The sequence below is a fragment of the Sus scrofa genome, chromosome 15 (assembly GCF_054392235.1).
Source record: "Sus scrofa isolate SSC_HxYL_T2T_F1_AM1 chromosome 15, Sscrofa_HxYL_maternal_Yorkshire_Landrace_v2.0, whole genome shotgun sequence".
In the NCBI taxonomy this organism is placed as follows: Eukaryota; Metazoa; Chordata; class Mammalia; order Artiodactyla; family Suidae; genus Sus; species Sus scrofa.
The window spans coordinates 94,946,582-94,959,963 of record NC_139397.1 but is presented as its reverse complement, the minus strand read 5'-3'; the positions used below and the strand labels follow the sequence as shown (position 1 = coordinate 94,959,963).

General features: G+C 45.2%; 1 protein-coding gene across 4 annotated transcripts in view; it reads left to right on the top strand.

Moving 5' to 3' along the window:
- WIPF1 (WAS/WASL interacting protein family member 1) overlaps nucleotides 1-13,382 on the top strand; it is a 125,374-nt gene that overhangs the window by 22,531 nt on the left and 89,461 nt on the right. Inside the window, exons 2-3 of one of the 4 annotated variants that reach the window (XM_084999558.1) lie at nucleotides 1,570-1,729; nucleotides 1,823-1,933. The exons of 2 other annotated variants lie outside the window; for them this stretch is intronic. The gene's annotated coding sequence lies outside the window, so the exon portion shown is untranslated. The remainder of the gene's footprint in view (nucleotides 1-1,569; nucleotides 1,730-1,822; nucleotides 1,934-13,382) is intronic. One more of the 4 variants, XM_021074985.2, reaches the window with a different exon arrangement.

The following is a 13,382-nucleotide window of genomic DNA, read 5'->3' as shown; positions in this document are numbered from 1 at the left end:
TTTGCCCTGCCGTGCTGTCTCGGGGTGTGCCAGGGGGTTTGGGGCATTCCACAGATAAAATCCTGATAAAAACCTGAATGAGGGTTGAGCTCATGGCTTTTTCCCTGAGGCCAAAGGCCTCTGCCTTTCTCCTCTGGAAGCGTGTGGCTGGAGGCTGGGGAGGTGTGCAAATTCCAGAGTTTTGTTCCCACATGTATCGTACTCTTTCTCTCTGGTCTGGTAAAATGAGGGCTATTAATAAAAATAGGTGGCTTTCAAGGTTCTCTGTGAAGTTGAATTGGGAAACATTAGCCAAGTGCTTTGAAGGGTAAAATGTTTTATTAGTTCCTTCTCTGCCAAGCAGCCCAAGGGGCGTACACGTGCCCCTTCTGAATTCCCCAGAGGTTTTGGTAGCGGCTGAGTGGTTAACTCTTGTCACTTGTAAACTGGAGGCAGGGGGCATTTACTCCTAAATTTACATCAGGAGAGTGACTTTTTCTAGAGTACAACCTTATTCAAATAGCCTCATCTGTGGCCCAGGTTCCCGTAAATGGTTCTAAGGCCCGTATTTCCTCCTTCTCTCTCTCTTCACTCCTGAGCTTAATTCTTGGGAAAGAAGGTTACTAAAAAGGACATGTTTATAAAAAATGTTTTTTGTTCCCCTTTCAGTCTGCCTCCAACTTCTCTACTGCTTCAACCCCCACCAAAGTTAAAATGTTTAAATTAATCTGTAAAGCAGAGATATACCTCCTGGAAATGAAAATCTGAGTATTGAGTGCTCTGTAAACGTTTGGTCAAATTTTTTTTTTTTTTTTTTTTTTTGGCCAAGACATGGAGCAGCTTGACCTGGGATTGAACCCGGGCTGCAGCAGCAAAAGCAGAGTCCTAACCATCAGCCCTCAGGGAACCCCCAAGCTCTGCAAACGTTCACCAGTGCCTGTCAAAGCTGTTGCATCAACGGTCTCAGAACAATAGGGTGTATCCCTTCCAGATACTTTCTGGAAATAAACTCTCAGAATCCTGACAGTAGGCTGATCAATGCTGAAAGACCCTTAGTGGGGACCATGTTTTTTTCCCTTGTTCTTTCTTGCTGGGTTCCTAGCTCAGAGCCTTCTGGTGGAAGCAGTCATCTTCCTCCCTTTAGAGAAAGCATGTTTATGGCTCTGGTTGGCTTCATCTGGGGTTGCAGCCATGGAGGGCCAGAAATCACCCATGACATGAAGATAGAAACATTTATGGGAACCTCACATGCCTGGCCACCCTATTTTAGGACGTTCAGATTAGCTCTGCTTGGCTATGAATAGAGTTGTATTGTAATTCCACACATAGATTACCCCCTGTGGGTTTCTTGCCTTTTTTTTTTTTTTTTTTTTTTTTTTTGGTCGTGCCCATGACAGGTGAAAGAGTTCTCAGGCCAGAGATCGAACCCACACAACAGCAGCAACCCAAGCCACTGCAGTGACAACACCAGACCCTTAACTGGCTGAGCCACAAGGAACTCCGGTTTCTTGCCTTTTTTAAAACAGCTAAACTTTGCTGCTCTGTGGAACCATAACCAGGAATGTTGATTTTTGAACCTCATCTCTGTAGAACTCTGTGCCAGATTCTCTCCAGCGCAGTTCACAAGAGTTCGACCATCCTGCCCCTCCTGTCTGCTACGCGCTGAGAGCCTGAACCCGCGCTCCAGGAGAAGAGTTCCTGAGTGCAGCCGGTTCCTGCCACGGACATGCGCAGTGTTACCCCGGGCCAGGTTAGGGGCCCTTCCGCAGCCCAGTGATGCTGCCCCCCCTCTGCTCTGCAGAGAAGATGAAGATCAGTCACTTCCTCTGTCCTTTCCCTCCAGGGACTCCTTCCTCTCCAGGGCACCCATCACCTCCTGCCTCTGGCCTCCTGCAGCCACAGCCACACCCACCCAGACCCCAAATGACCAACACTGCTGAACCCACTTCTCCAGGTCGGTCACCCCCAAACTTCCTCCTCTGCAGCCTATTTCTGCTTCATCCCTCACCAAACACTTGTTCAGTGCTCACTGTTGAGGCTTGCTGAAGGCAGGATTCCTGTCTCTGTGGATGTATGTTCTAGAAGGGAGAAACAGCAAACAAATAACTACATAGGTAAATGAATGCTGAAATAGTTAGTACTTAGATTAATTACTTCGGTACATCAATTAGTAGTGATAAGGGCCATGAAAAAGGCTGACAGGATGATGAGGTGGGAACGGTGGGATCCTATTCGAGGTACAGCTCTCAAGGGAAGTTGAGAGTTGAGACATGAGTGACAAGGAACCAGGCATGAATATGTGGGGAGACACGCCCGGCAGGCAGAAGGAATGGCAAATGCAAAGGCCCTGAAGAGAGAACAAGCTGGACAGGTCCCAGGGAAAAAAAGAGGACTGGGGGAAGGGCGAAGTCAGAGATGCAGTCCAGGCCAGGGGCTCTGTGTGGACCTTAGTCTAACAGGGTTTTAGCCCGTGAGGTCATATCATCTGATGTGCATTTTAATAAAACCACTCTTGCTTCCACCCCATCTCCACCCAGCTCTGAGCTCACAGCCTTGTGCCAACCCGCCCCCGCTTGTTGGTCAGGGAGCCTGCTAGGCTCTGGCCCCCACCCCGCAGGCCTGCCACCCGAGTTCAGTTCCGGCCAGTCTCTTCTGCAGCCCCAACACCCCCTGATCAGCTGAGCCGGGGGACTCAGAGGATGGGGGAGTGGGGCTGCCCAGAGCTGGACTGGGCACTGGGCAGAGAAGACAGCCAGGTGCTTCCTAGGCTGTGAGCGTTTGGACAGACTCCTGACCATCTGACGTCAGTCCCAACCCACCCTCAGATCTTTGGGGGTCGGTGCTGCCATCACGGTAACAGTATTTTATCAGGCACTTGCTCTGTGCTGAGCCTTGCGTGTATCACATGCACTCCTCTGAGATGGGCACTGTAGTGTACAGTGGAGGGAACTGAGGCACAGAGAGTTTACATAACTTTCCCAGAGTCCCCAGCTAGCACTGGGTCAAGCCAGGATTCAAAGCAAATGATCCGATAGCCCCATGCTCTAAATCCCTATGCTCTACCGCCACATGCAGTGGGAATGGCTCTTCCATCTCATCCCTGACTATCCTGACTGAGGTCCTTTTCCAGAGTATTCAACCCAGAACCCAGCCCCCATCAGGGACACCAGGTGGTCCCTGCTGACACACTTGGCCTCAAGCAGTGAGCAGGCCCTTTGAGGTCAGCAAGGTAGGGTGGCATCTCCAACAGCAGCTGAGCCGGGGCTGACTGTCCTCTCCAGGATGAACCCAGCAGTCCTTTCTGGTTCAAATGTGGAAACCTCCACTCTGGGCACATCCACTTTCTGCCAAATAACAGTCAGTCATAATGGTAGGAGCAAGTGTTGGACTTCCCATGTGGCTCACAACATAATAGTAGGAGCAAGTGTTTATGGAGCATTCCCTGTGTACCTGGCTCTCTTTTTATTATTTTTATTTTATCAATGAAGAAACTAAAGCCAAAAAGATTGAGCAGCCTGCTTAAGGTCACAGAGCCAGTACCTGGCAGAACCAGGGCTGGAACCAAGGTTGGCTCTGGAGACCCTTTAGAGTATACTTCTTTGTACTAAAGAATTCTACCACTGTGGTTTCTACCTGGTGGTCCATACTTGAATCCTTGTAGCCACAGAATGGCCTAATTTTATAAACATAGGACAGACCTGTCTATATTTGAAGACAGCTATCACGCCTCTCTTGGTTCCAAAGCACCACACCATGCTCTCAGGGAGCATGTCCGCCCTGAGTCCTCCTCTTCCTCCCAGAAAAGCACAAAGAGGGCTTTTCATTCTCCATCCCAATCCAGACACTTGTGAGAGCTGAGGGAGCATGATTGATGTTTCTGCTGGGACAACAGGCACAAATGGGGACTGTCCTGGGCAAACCAGGATGTGGCTCGCCCTACCCCCAGGCCACAGAGAGAGGCCGCTCCTTGGAATGCCTTCTGAGCACTGTTCAAGGGGACCATGGGCAAGTGGAGCTAACTTTACACAGATCTATTATTGATGGGAAATCAGGTTGCAGGAGTTTGCTCTTGTCAGACTTCCTGCAGTGGAAAAGTGCTGGGTGCAAGGTCAAGTTCCACAGTTGCTGTTGTGGTCTTGGATGAGTCACCCCTCGCCCCTAATCCTATTCATATTTCTCTCATCTGCGAAATAGAGGCTGATAATCTGGAAGTCCCTTCTAGTTCTAAAGCTCTGATCCCATGTCAGCCTTTCTGACACAAGCGAAGGTCTACATTCTCACTCTGAAGCCACGAACCTGGAACTTGAAGGTTTTTAACCCATTTTCTGCTAGTGTAGCACCTCTTCTACCAGCTTAACTGCCAAACCCCAGAGGTGGATTTCGAGAGCAAGATCCTTTTATCTGGTCTGCTTTGGGGCTGTCAATGCAATTGTGCCAAGCAGAAAGAATCTTCTTAAAATAATGCTTTTCCTTTGAGACAGCTATGGATTTATCAGTACAAACACAAGAGACAGAAAATGACGTCTTTTGAAAGTGCTTGTTGACTTACTGAGAAATTTCTTTATTAAAAAAAATTAGGGAGTTCCTGTTGTGGCTTAGCGGGTTCGATCCCTGACCCTGCTCATGAGGTTAAAGGACCCGGCGTTGCCCTGAGCTGCGGTATAGGTTGCAGATGCGGCTGGGATCTGGCATGGCTGTGGCTGTGGCTGTGGCGTAGGCTGGCAGCTGCAGCTCTGATTCAACCCCTCGCCTGGGAACTTCTATATGCCACAGGTGTGGCCATAAAAAAGCAAAGTAAAATTACCTTTTATGTTCCCTAAAACCTGTATCTCTGAAATAATTTCCAAGTGTTTTCACTTAATTTATCACATTAGATCCCCAAAATGGTGGCTATGTCAGCTGTCACCTTTGTTCTCCAGATATTGAAACAGTGTTTCAAGAACATGAAATGGCTTGTTTTAGGATACACTGCTGGTTAGTGGTAGGTCTGCAACTCACATCCACATCTGCAGGATCTTTGTTCAATAGCCCTTGTGCTATACTAGTAGCTTTTTATCTTTTATTTTTTTAGGAGATAATTTTTTTTTATATACAGAGGGAGTAGGCTTTTTTGGATAAAGTGGGGCACGGGGTATATCCACCTTATGTGGTGCTCCGTGAGGGGCTCCATGGAACCCCCAGCCCCCACAGAAAATGATTTGAACAAGCCTGCACTTTTCCAAGGTGTCCCACACTGTTTCACCCTTTTCAGGCACTCCGATGGAATGCTTATGGGATTCTGCATGATTTCATTGTCCATGAACTTGTTGCATTTAATAAGCTTCACTGTGATTCTCAGTCACTTGTTCAGATATTCCTGGGGCTTGTGTCAGTTTCATGGACACAGTCTTTTCTGGGAGGGTTGACTCCTTCCTCCCCACCCGCCCTCCCCCAACCCTCAAGCCTCAACTATGACCCTCTCCACCCTGTTTTCCCCCCTTGCCCTGTGGAATCCAGTCCCATCTGTACCCTTCATAGACTCCTGTCCTTTCTGGAACAGACTTGCCTGCCTTCATCATTCATCCACCCACCCAATAAACACTTACTAAATACCTACTAAATAAAATCATGTGGCAAGGCCCAGACTAGTGACTGGCACATAAGGACAAGGAGTTCCCACCCCTACTACAAAGCACAGCACCCCTTCATTTCTCTGTGCCGCAGATGACAGGCTTCACCATAACGATCTCCCAGGTTCCTTCTCTTGCAAAACCCTCTTGCTCTCATGCCAGCCTTTTCTCTTCCCTGGAAGGTGAAAGCAGGGTGCTTGGCTCGTTTCCACTGCCTGCACATCCTATCCTCTCCTCATAGTCCGAGCATGGTCTGTGTCTCCACCCGAAGTTCCTCCACAGAAGAGGAAAAGTTAGAGAACACGCTTTCCATTCTCCGAGGTTGCTGGGTCCCAGAGAGCATCCACGTGGCATCTATGCTCAGAGCCCACTTAGAAGAAAAAAAGAGTGGAAAATGGTTCCCGTTTTTAAGTCTAGATTTTGCTCTCTCTCAGCAGCGTTTAAAAGGGGTTCATGCTCGACTCACCAACTGATGGGACATTGAATAAATGCTGAAGGGTAATGTTTATGCCCACGGTTTCCCTTGCTTAGTGTCTGGAACTTTGCAAACACTGGGAACTGAACCTTCTCTTTCTTTCTTTCTTTCTTTCTTTCTTTCTTTCTTTCTTTCTTTCTTTCTTTCTTTCTTTCTTTCTTTCTTTCTTTCTCTCTTTCTCTCTTTCTCTCTTTCTCTCTTTCTTTTTTTTTTGTCTTTTTGCCATTTCTTGGGCCGCTCCCACAGCACATGGAAGTTCCCAGACTAGGGGTCCAGTCAGAACTGTAGCCACCAGCCTACACCAGAGCCACAGCAATGCAGGATCCAAGCTGCATCCTCGACGTACACCACAGCTCAGGGCAACGCTGGATCCTTAACCACTGAGATCCTTATCCACTGAGCAAGGCCAGGGATCGAACCCACAACCTCATGGTTCCTAGTCGGATCTGTTAACCACTGAGCCACGACGGGAACTCCTGAACCTTCTCTTTCTAAACATAGAGCATTCATGCTGCCTGATTCTCCTTAAATCTGCTTCTGTAATCACCATGTAAGATTTATTAATTGGAGATAGTTTCATATAAGACATGATTTATTCCAAAAAATACGTTGATAATTTTATGTACAAGAGCCCGTTCAGAAATGTCAAAGCATTAGTCCAGTATAAACTATTAGAAAATATTTTTGGCATTCTATTTTTGATTTTTGTGAAAGACGATACTTTGCTTTGGCCCTATCGCTTATGTAATGATCCTTTTCTTTCTGAAAGAACAGTAATTAGAAGCAGTAATCCAAAGGTACACCAAACCACTGTAAATTTAGCATTTGTTCCTTTTGTTTTGCATATCTACATGGATTTTTAAAAATGACCTAGCCGTATCCTGGATTATGTAACAGTACCTCAGCTGTCTCCATGGGGCATCAGTATAGTGTGTGTGTGTGTGTGTGTGTGTGTGTGTGTGTGTAATTGATTAAATGCCTGGGCTAAAGTCATGGGTGGCTGTTCATTTTCTTTCTCCTAATCATTTTAGTTACTAGTCAAAATTGGCCATTTTGTTCTTTGGGTGATTTTTCATACTGAACTGAACATTTGGTGCTCAGTCCAGCTAAGCCAGGAGCCCCCACCGTGTTCCGGTCTGTCCTGAGCACTGCAGCCCCCATGCCATCATCCACAGCTTTGGATCTACGCTACAGTGAGTAAGAGGAAATAGAACAGCAGAATGGGTTGGCCACAGGCTAGTTTCCATTTGTGTGTTAATGTTTGCATTTCATCCTTGGTTGGACTCCTTTAGCTTTAATGTCAGACCAAGAATCCTTTTTTTTTTTTTTTTTTTAAGGGTAGGAAAATCTTTTCATTGGAAAATGTCTTAAAACCAAAGAAATTACAGAGGAAAATTGTGACATACTGTAAATGGAAGGTGGTGGTATGAGTTCCTCTATATCCTCTTAATTCTGTTGTTCTTTTCTTAGTTCTGTCTGTTAGAAACATTGATGTATCTATGCATGAAATTTTTTCCATGAAATAATTTTGTATTCCCTTTTATTTTCATTTATTATATAGTCATGTGTTGATATGTAACCAACCACCCCAAAACTCGGTGGCTTAAAACCACAGTCATTTCATTGTTTGTGAGTCTGCAATCTGGGCTGGGCTCAGCTGGGCAGCTCTTCTGCTGTTCCTGCCTGTGGTCAGCCTGGGGCTGCACTCACATGGCAGGTTAGCTGCAGTGGGACTGATGTGGGCTTCTCTTTTTCTCCAGGTAGTATCAGGACCTCTCACTTTCCAGGTGGCCTCTCTTGTTGTCTTTCTGTATGGGCTCTTCAGCAGGATTGCTGGACCTTTTTTTACCTGGTAGTTGGGATCACAAAAGCAGAGGCTGCCAGGCCTTCTTACGGCTCAGGCCTAGAACTAGCAGGGCATCACTTCCACAGCTCTCTTTTGTTAAAGCAAGTCCCAGGGACAGCCAAGATCAAGGGGAGGGTGGAGGGGGGCTATATGAGGTGTGAATACCAGGAGGCATGCTTCATAGGAGGCTGCCAATGGAACAGACCACCCCATGGTCATTTTTTTTTTTTGAATTTTTTATAATTTTTTATGATTTTTATTTTTTCCATTATAGTTGGTTTATAGTAGTCGGTTAGTTTCTACTGTACAGCAAAGTGACCCAGTCATATATGTGTGTGTGTGTGTATTCTTTTTCTTAGATTATTCTCCATCATCTTCCATCACAAGTGGCTAGGTATAGTTGCCTGTGCTATACAGCAAGATCTTATTGCTCATCTACTCCAAATGCAGTAGTTTGCATCTATTAACCTCAGACTCCCAGTCCATCCCACTCCCTCCCCCTCAGCAACCACAGGTCTGTTCTTTACTTGTCAGGTACATGCCATTTGCCCAGCAGTGAGCATACGATGGTAAATAAGCAAAGCATGGTCCTTGCCTTTACAGAGTCTGTAGTCTGTGGGAGCACAGGGAATCAGGAGTCGGAAACTTATTGTGCAGGAGGTGAGTGCAAGGATGGGAGGATTCTCGGGAGCACACCTGGACTTATGGAAGGTAGGAGGAGGCACCCTGTGGAGGTGGCTAAGAGGGTTGCTGGCCAGACAACAGCATGTGCCCAGGCCAAGAAACAAGAGAGAACATGGCTCTTCTCTGGAACCAAAAGGAGTTCTGTGTGATTAGGGAGTGGAGTGTAGAGAGTAGAGCAGCGTGATGTGTCTGGTGCTGGGAGAGGCGGAGTCATACCCAGGGTTTGTGAAACAGAAGGCCTGCGAGTTAAGCAGGAGCCTTATCACATATGGAGAGCCTGGGAGGCCATATTGAAACTAGACTTGATTTCACTTGTGATGGGAAGATCTGCCTTTCAGAGACATCCCAGCTACCTCATGCTGAGAATGGAGGGACCTGTGCCTGGAGACCTCAGGAAACTCTTCTGGGGCCAAGCAAGGGAGAGTGGTGGATGGCTTAGGGCATGCATTCTAGAGATGCTTGAAGGTAGAATCTACGAGTCTTGGTAATGGGTCGATTGGTTATGGGAGTGAATGAGAAGGACAAGGCAAGGGTGACTTTCAGGGTTTTGGCTTGGGCGGCTCATCATAGATCCCATCAAGGTGGCCTGGAAGTACCACGGAGAGCCAAGTGAAATGTACCAAGCTTACTTCCTTTGGGTTTTAGTACCCTGCAGACCTTTTGCAGACTAATCTGCCCTGAGATCCTTAGGCACGTCCTCTGCTCACCTCCCCCACCTCTCTCACCCACTTTGTTGGTTTCTGCTTCTCTCCTGTCCTCCCATGGAGCAGAGTAGTATGAGCAAGTCTGAGGCGGAGTGACCAAGGATGTCACCTTGAACCTTGCACTTTGAGGGTCATGGGTTGGAAACACTGGTGAGGGAGAGTTATGTGGGTTTGGCGGCTTGCAGAGAGCAACACAGCTCACAGGGTTGAGAAGTGCAAAGGCAAGGGGATTTGGGGAGAACCTGGGAAAAGGAGAAGAGAAAAAATACCCTGCCAGTTAGAAGAAAGTGAAGAAGTGGCTAAGGCATAATAAAGACAAGGGAAACAAATCATGTGAGGAGGAAATACAGAACAGAATAGAAAAATCAAAGGGAAAGAGATGGTTCTAGAGCTGTCACCTCTGTCATGGAAGACTCCAGAATCTTGTTCTTTCATGCCTGCCTTTTACATGTTCATTCTAAACGTTAGAAAAGCAAAATAAGCCTTTTTCTTGAAAGTCTTAGAAGGCCTTCAGATAAGCTCTCTTGTTATATAAAAGAGGGAAATGAGCAGTTAATACGCTAAGGTAACCTCTAGTCATTTTGTGGAAGAAAAGGAACCCTAAGAAAAGAAAGGACATGCATACAAACTGTTAAAGTCCATTTTTTAAAAAATTGTTGTCTCTTCTCAAGCAATCTGACAGAGAAATATCTGTAGCCTGAGAGGATGGGGAGAGAGCATGTCCCCGTGATCAATTTTTAATAAACATAAATGGTGTAATAAATTATGCATGGGGGAAGGTATAAAGCATTAAACAATGAAGGCTAAATAATTTAAGTGATTAAAAACTGCCTCTGTCATATGTTTGATGTCTGAGAACTCTGTGAATTTTCTCTTCAGGGAAGTAGAGGATTTTTTTAAAGGAGGTTTTTCAAAACAGACTTTTTAAATTTATTTTTATTTTTTGTCTTTTTCTAGGGCCGCACCCATGGCATATGGAGGTTCCCAGGCTAGGGGTTGAATCGGAGCTGCAGCCACTGGCCTACACCACAGCCACAGAAACACAGGATCCGAGCCACGTCTGTGACCTACACCACAGCTCACGGCAACACTGGATCCTTAACCCACTGAGCGAGGCCAGGGATCGAACTTGCAACCTCATGGTTCCTAGTCAGATTCATTAACCACTGAGCCATGATGGGAGCTCCAAAACAGACTTTTTAAAAGGGAGCATCATATGGTGGGCTGCCGGGTGGGGAGGGTGTGGCACACAAAAACACCAGTTTCCATGAGCCCATATCTTGTGCTCATTTGATAAGTACTGGGGTTGTGCCTTGCTAGTGGATGGTATTCTGTCAGGCCCTGGTGAAGCACTGCCCATCTTCTCAGAGGCTGAGACTTTAGATCTCTTTCGAGGTGTCCAGAGAAACTTGGTCTGGGCTCTGTTTCTTATATAGTTTTAAACTTCCAAGATTCTGGGCAGGAGGTACTATCTCTGCACATTTGGTGCCTCAGGCAAACTTCCATCTTTATCCTCACATTAGAATGACTGGATGGGTTATAACCCAGGAATTACTGACCAAGGTATAGCCCCTTCCTGTAAGCCACTCACCTAAGGTTTAGGGGAGTCTCCATCCTCAAAGGTACCGTATTATAACATGCAGTAGTAGCTAAGAGCAGAAACATTAGGGTCAAACCTACCTAGGCGTGAACCCACTCTCTGCCAGTTATGAGCTTTATCACCTTTGTCAGGTTAATTAATCTCCCTGCAAACTCAGTTTCCTTCTTTGCAAAATAGATTCACTGTGAATTTCCCTCTGAGCACTGCTTTTGCAGCATCCCATAAATTTTGAGTGGTTGTGTCTTCATTATCATTTGTATCAAGGTATTTTTTTAATTTCCTTCTTGATTTCCCCATTGACCCATTGGTTTTTTAGTAGCATGTTGTTTAGTCTCCATGTAGTCAGTTTTCATTATATAAAAAATAAAATAAAAGATTTAGTAATAGCCCAAAGGACTGTTAACATTCAATAAGATACAAACGTCAGTAGCTTAGCCTCAGTGTCCAGAATATAGTCAGTGCTCAATACATGTTTATTGTTAACCACATAATTATATATTGAGTCTTTATTTTCCAGTCTCAGAAGAGTGCACAGTCAAATGATAGAACCAGGACAAAAAATTGTAAACCTAAGAAATATCCACCACCTGATCTAAATCAAAGATTGTAAGCTGTGGTCCAAGAGCCATTTCTGGAAAATGCAGTACTTTTTAAAATTTCAAATTCAGATCCCTTTAAGGCAAAGGGCCCATGTGCTCCAGTTAACTCCTGTCTTCAGTATTTCCATTGGCTTTTACTTCTCTGCCTGTCCAGCTATGACAGAAGTTTGAATTTGCCACCTCAGGCTGAATGGTTAGTTCTATAAAGTTAAATTGGTTTCCCCTAAGTTTCCTTAAATGTCCTCTCTCTCTCTCTTTCTCTCTTTATTTTTTTTATTTTTTGGGCTGTGCCCACAGAATGAGGCCGTCTCTGCCCCCAGGTCAGAAATTTCCAGGCCAGGGATCAAACCCTTGTCACAGCAGTGACCCGGGCCACTGTAGTGACAATACTGGATCCTTAACCTACTGAGCCACAAGGGTGTTTTAATTTAACTTGGGGCATCTGATTGCTATCCAGCCATAACAGAGATAGAGAAAAAAAATTTTTTTGGCCCAACTGAATAATTCTGATAAAATTAAAGGCAAAACAGACCAACAGATAGGCCAGCTGTTTACTTTGTTGTTATTCCAAAGTGATATTTACCTAACACCCATGTAGGCATTATATTGCCCTTCTCACAATTCAGAAACCGATTATCCATATAATTGCATCCATTTATGGTTGATATTCTGAAAACACACATGCTTATCAACAAAAGTTCAAGTACAAAACAGTGGTGCACCAGACAGCAGGAAACTGAGGACTCACTGTAGGTATTGAAATCATGGATGCCAATGTGCTGATGCTTCTCCCAGTAAGAGTGGGTCTGTGTGTCCCCTTCCTTTGATTCTGGTGGGGGAAGGGATCATGACTACTTTGACCAAGAGAGTAGGACAGAAGTGACTCCATGAGACTTTCAAGACTAGGTCATAAAAGGCCATACTTCTGCCTTGTTGATTGGGAATGCTTGATTTTGAGCCACCAAGCAGGAAGTCTACCTAGATGCTGGAAGGCCAGGTGTAAGTGTTGTGGTCAACAGTCTTGGATGAGTCCATCCTTTAGCCTTCCCAGCCTGACATCAGATATAAATGAAGAAACCATCATGGAAGTGGATTCTCCAGCCCCAGACTTCTAGATCCCAGTTTATCAGTGATCCCAGCTAAGGCCACAGATGTTATGGAACAGAGAAGAGTTGTCTCCATCATGACCTTTCTGAATTCCTGACCTGCAAAATCCATGAGGATAATGAAATGGTTGTTTCACGAAGCTGAGTTTCAGGCTCATTTGTTACATGGCAGTAGATAACTGGAGCACTCATCCAACAAGGTGGCCTGGCTATAGAGCTTGGGTAGTTACCATATCACATCATTGTGTTTATAAGAATTTGACTGTAAGAAGTTGACTGTAAGAAGCACCTGGTCCCATCAAAATATACCATATCATCATAGCTAAGTTTTTTTTCCCATGTAAGATAAACCTGGGAGAGTTAATCAGTTAACAGGTATATATTGAACTGAAACCCAGTAATAGGCCACAAACCAAGCTCTTCTGCAATTTTATGGTTTGTTCAGGAGAGTATATTACTGTGTTTTTCATTTAGCAGTAAATCCATGTCACCACCTCCAAAGTAGAAATAACAGCTTTCCTCAAAGATGATAAATTAGGCAATGCATTAAAAAAGCACTTAGGGTTTTAAAAAAAAGATAACACTGTAGATACAGATAAACACTTACACCATAATTATTTTAGGTTAATGGATAATGCTAATAGTTTGTGCTATTAAGAGAATTTACAAAGCAATCTGAGCAGATACAGGAAAATTAGTCTGTTAGGACCTGAGGTAGCTAGTGCTTCAGGAGCAGCTGAACTGTAATAACAGTCTCAGAAGTTGCATTTGGCATTAGTT